The following is a 6,000-nucleotide window of genomic DNA, read 5'->3' as shown; positions in this document are numbered from 1 at the left end:
AGGAGAGCAGGCACAGGCAGTTAACTCCCTGCACCGCAGGGGAGAGATAGGCACTGAAGATCCAGCCCCCACACAGATCCTGTGAGGGAGCACTTGGGTTGAAGCAGTTCAGCTAAAAATCACAGGTATTTCTCAAACGTGCCCTTAAATAGCATTCCCATTATCTGTTTTCTGCTGCAGCTCCCTCTCATTACTCCCTCACAGGTATCGTGGATCATCCCACACATCAGACACACACCATATGCTGCACTTGCAGAAATCCCCCAAAAATTCTGATGAGTGCAGACTGCCCTGATCTTCCTTTCACCGTATTGTCTGTAGATTCAAGAGCTGGGAAACTTCATTTCTGTCAGCAATGCCAGTCCTTGCACTTCAGTGATGTCGGTCAGGTCAGACAGCTCTCTCCATGCAGTCCACTGAGCTGTGGAAACAAACACCACTGAAAAGTGAAACATAAATATGAAATAGTTATCTTCTCCTATGCATTTCTATGCTGCAGAATTAATTTACATATAGCTCTGAAGTCTTCAAACAGAAAGTGCTACATAAATGCAATGTATTGTGAGTTACGTGAAAGAAATGATTTCAACACAAACTCTACCTTCAGTTCAAAGATCTCATTTCCATGGAAGCTTTCCTCAGCCCTCTCAAAACCTACAACCCACAACAGGCTGGGTGTGGCAGTCACCAATGCTTTTGGAAACAAATCACATCAATAAAAGACACGTGTCCCAAATGTTAAACCCCCCCCAGTGCTGAATGTCCTCCTGACATTTGTGAAATCAAAGAGGATCCACGTATCAGGTTATTTTCTCAAGCACTGTCAAGCTGCAGCATAATACAGAGTGAGAACACAGTTACAATAAATTTCTATGTTCTTTGGAATAAATTATGAGGTTGAAGATTAATTCATTGCTCTTGATCAAGAAACAGCACAGTTCATCTTTGGCTTGTTCCTGTGCTCATTGTAAAACCAACCCTCAAGGCGGGGTTCTCATTAACCTTCTGCCCTTGTGCTGGCAGGGATATACAGTGGGAACAGTTTTCCTTTCATGGGACATAAAGGTTCTTCTACATTTTTCTTCTCTTTTTAAAGTTAAATTACTCATAGCATTACTATGGCTGGAACATATAAGTGAGTTAAAGTGACATCAGAAATCTATTCTTCTGCTTGTGCAGATATTACAAATGCACAGTCCAACTCTTAAATAATTTTGTCCTCATACCTTATGATGTTAGTATTAATTAAAAAAGCAAAATTGAAGGATGCTGGGTTCTTCTGTAAAAGCTGAAATAAGAGTTTTGCTTGGAAAAAAAAAGCCCCGCCACAGGAGCTATGGACCTCTCAGTATAAATTTTCAGTCATTTTCTGGAACACTTTCTGAGCTGATGATAGAACAGGATGCTTCATTCTCTTTTAAATTCCCAGCAGAGCAGCTAAATCCCTACCTGGTCACCCACCCTTTATGTTATTTTAAAAGCTCACCTGTCTGGCAGCAGGGAGGACAGGCAGCGTATCCCTCACAGCCACGGGATGTGTGGGAGCAGACCAGACCCCCCAGGCTGTTGGTGCCCTGGCCCTGCTGCCGACGCTGTGTTCTGGTGTTCCTAATTACAGCCATCCCTTAATAATCACAGCAGGGATGCAGGAGGCTGAAGAACACACCACTGGCAAGGAGCGGCCTCTTACAACTGTGGTGGCCTAACAGCAGTCCCTGATGCTTCATCACGAGAGGCTGGGATTTACACATCTCCCTTTCCTTCTCTGGCATGACCCAACACAGCTCTTCTTTGGGATAGAGGCAATCAGGTCTCTGTTCATTTGTTTTCCAGAGATTCCCCACTGTTACCATTCTTAATTAACATTCTGATTTTTCACCAGGACCATGAGTGAAACTAATGATGCAACTCCAGAGGGAGAAAACTAAAAAGAAGGAAAAGCAAACTGGGAGCTACCAGGCTCCAGTACAGCCAGCAAACACTTAGTGAATGCAGCCCCAAGAACAAATAGTACAAAGCTTTTACTTGCGTGCACAGTCAGAAGCTGGCAGAAAGCTGAGGGGTCAGGAAGGCAAACAATTCAAGTGCAAAGTGTTTTATTGTAACCCTCTGAACAGGATGTTTCAGCCAAAGAAACTATTGTCCTTACAGAAGCAAGATGTACAGGTGTATGGAATGAGGCAGCGTTTTTGTAATGTACAACCAGAATATATTTGCAAATATCACTGCCCAGCAACCATAAGTTAATGTAGTTGAAAAGCCTTTAATTTTAACTAGGCTTCCAGTCCTAAGGAACCAATAACAAAATTTCAAGTTCTATAGGAAAGCCACAAACTAGAGATTTTTTTAAAGGCTTATTTCTGATCAGAACCTCTTGAGCACGCGTGCAAAGTCAAAAGGATCAGACTTTAGACCAGCCTCCTTAAAATCAGAGAATCTCAGAACGGCTTGGGTTGGAAGGGACCTTAAACCTCATCTTGTTCCACCCACCGGCATGGGCAGGGACACCTTCCACTATCCCAGGTTGCTCCAAGCCCATCCAACCTGACCTTGGACACTTCCAGGGATGAGGCATTCACAAATGTGCCACCACAAATGTTTGGAATCAAGTCTGAATATCAACTTTGGATTTTTTTGCTCCAAGAATGATGATGGGACAGGTACTGTTTTGTGAACACATCCATACTTCCAAACTGATGTTACATCTGGGTTAAATACTGTCCCAGGCCAAGGAAAAATAACTTGTAATATAAATTAAGGTAGTATCTCCATGCCCAGAATGGATCTGCTGACAGTTGCCTGGGGAGAATTGTCTTGAAAGAGTTATAAAAGCCATAATTTTTTCTAAAATTGTAGCTATTTTCTCTGTGCAAGATGTATCTGCAGCTGGGAGCTCACATGAGGCTTCATCCCAAAGGCTGTGTCTTTGAGATGGAAGAATTGATCCTTCAAGGACGAAAGAAGTGGTTTTTTTAAAGACATTAACTAGTGGCTCTATCAGAATCCTCTGAATGTTTCCTATGGAGTTCATCCAATGGAATTAATTAAGGAGACTTCTGTTTGCTTAATGGAAATGAGACAAGACATAATTTATAGCCTTGGTGTGGCAGTCTCTAGCTTTCTGTCCAACACAAACCAAGGAAGGTGACTGTGGTGGAAGAATGGTGTCTCCTGAAATGAAGGAGGGAAGTTGTTTATATTTTTCAAGAAAGATGAACAGAGATTTGATGACTAGAGAACCTGCCATTAAAATGTGAGGCCATGGCTATTAAACCTGTGTCTTTTGATACTCCTTCATAGTGCTTATAAATTTCCTACATTCTTTGCTCCTATGTAGAGAATTTATCCAAGACTATCACTGCTTTGCCACGGGGAAGGAAAGGAGATGAACTGCCCTGCTCAGAGTAGCTCTTATCAGCCAGCCAGATGGCAAACGACGTGCCAGAATTTACAGGGAAGAGTTCAGTGTGGACCATTAACCCCAACCCAGCCCAAACACCATTAAAATGTCACTGCTAAGGACTCTGAGAGCCAAGGCACTGACAAAATGTGTTCCACACAAGTACTTTTGCAACCAGAATGAATTATTGAAAACCCTTCCAAAGTGCAGCAAGGAAAAGTTATGGAATGAGTAGATTGGTGTAAGTGACAATTACACAGAACCCAAGTAAATTTCAATTGCAATACATATCTCTCTATATATATTTCAAAAATATACATGATAAAGGGTATTTAACTAAGTTGTATTCATTTTCACAAAGCATTTTGCTCATTCATAAAAACAATTTTCTATTTAAAACAAGAGCAGGGACTGGATTCCCTGGCTGGTGGTGCTGCACTGCACTGAGCTGTGCTAGTCTGTGTCCACAGAGAAACACTACGTGACTCTGGATTTAAAGACATTTTGTAGAGCAGCTCATGAGGAAAAAAAAAGCCCTTATTCTTACTTCTAGGAGTAATATATTTTTTCTACACTTCCTCCAATTTTACAGCAGCAATCCAAGCCACATATTTTGCTCTAACCAAATACAATATTTTCCCCTCTTCGGTGGTTTTCATGACAAAGCTCAATAGGAAGCAGAGTCCGATGTTGTAACATCAAGCCTTGCAATACCCAGAGACATCAGATCTTTGGATGAGATGTGGTGGAGACCAACAGAAGAGCCATCAGGGACACCTACAGACACCTGACTTACGGGAAACACGCCATTTGGATGACAAGCAAGAGGGCTTTCCATGCATTAGACTGTATTTTCCATGGCAGGAGACAACAGGTATGCAGAACATCCAGAGCCTCCACAAGCATAACAATCAGTTCTTCTGGTTCAGCTCCCGGTAACTCAATCTCTTGGTATCAACTCAGTCCACCGGTCCCTTTCCATAATGTATTCTTCTTTAGAAACAATTAATATTTAGCACAAGTTTCATTGGGAAGGGTTGCAAAGCTTCTAGCCATTTGAAACGAAGATATTTGCGTGTTATAGAAGTACCTTCCATCATCATAGTATCTCATCCAGAGTAAGGGTGCTTTAATGATTTAAAATAATTTCATGTTGATTGCAAAGCAAAGACCGGAGGAAAAAACCCCTTTTTTTTTAAGTGGGAGTGAATTTGGGTGATCAGAATGCAATTGGCCCAAAGGAGAGCTGAGCTCCTGGCCTAGCCCTGCTCTGCAAAACCCCGAAAGTGTTCCCCTGTCACGGGGGTCTATATGAAAATAACTGGGAACACTCATCTGCTAACTGTGCTGTGGGGAAGCTGCTGCTCCTGCTCTCTGACGTCACAAGTGGTGGCTGACAATGAAAATTGATGGTGATTCATAAAGGCATCTCCATCCCTAAGAAAACCGGAACAGCAGCTTGTGTAATCCAGAGATTTACTTAATTAAGGAACATCCCAGCACCGTTCTATTTGATCATCATTCCTTTACCTCCCTCTCCCTCCCAGCTTTGCCTTTGATTAGCAGAGCCCTGATAAGAGACTTCATTCAAAAGAAAGCAGAGAGTGGGAAGGTGATTTAAAGGTGAAGTGTGGCTGGTGATTTAAAAACTGAAAAGAGGCAGTGGGAATGTCTCAGAGAGGCCGGAAGCTGGGATTATCCTGTTTGCTATGGGCAAGGTGAGAAGCTGGAGAGGGCTCATCTGCAGCTGAGATATATGTGCAGGTGAGGAATATACCTACAGCTTAATGCCTCTGCCTGCTTCTGATGAGACAAGATCATTATTTGCAGTATTTTAAAGCCCTTTCTGTGTGAAACCTCAGAATGGCCCAACTTCAGTGTTTTGAAACATGCTTCTCCACTGAGATTCTTGAAGAGTGTTAGAGAAATGGATAAATATTATAATATATGACAAAATATCATGTACATTGCACAGCGGAGACACTGAAGCTGTATCTAACGTAATCTACAGGCTTCCTATTTCTTGATCAAGGCGGCCTCTGAATCCGGAGGAAGCACTCAGGGAAATTGCACGGGAAAGTGTATGCTGCCTTCCAAGTGACCTTGGCACTTTAAATCAGGAAGCAAACATGGATCCTCAGACATCACCCAGCCCATAGTTTATTTATGATGCTCTTGCAGCAGCTCTCAGGCCCAGCCATGAATCAGGAGCTTGCAAACGCATAACAAACAGACAGGGCTTCAAATACCCCTCGTTTATCAGCAGGGATGTTTAAAAATTAATTTCCCTGGAAAGACAGAATTTATCCTGAAGAGTGTGTGGGTATATTTCTCATCCAGCTGGGAAAATGCCATTCCCAGAGGGATTCCAGGGAGATGGAGTGAGGTGGGATGAAGCCGGCATGGCCTCACGCAGGGGGCAAGCTGCCACGGAGAGTTCCAAACATTAAACACGGTATTTTTTTGGTCAAATAGGTATGATGCCTTGAACTACAGCCCAGACTGATGAAGAGTCATGGTTGAGGGAGTGCTATAGCTGAGGGGGTAACATGGCTGAGGGGGTGTTACAGTTGAAGGAGTGTTGTGGCTGACGGGGAGTC

Source organism: Corvus kubaryi, unplaced genomic scaffold, assembly GCF_017639235.1.
Source record: "Corvus kubaryi isolate FWS band 111438036 unplaced genomic scaffold, C.kubaryi_AGA036_p1.0 37361, whole genome shotgun sequence".
NCBI lineage: Eukaryota > Metazoa > Chordata > Aves > Passeriformes > Corvidae > Corvus > Corvus kubaryi.
The sequence above is the reverse complement of the archived record's forward strand: the minus strand, read 5'-3'. Positions refer to the sequence as shown.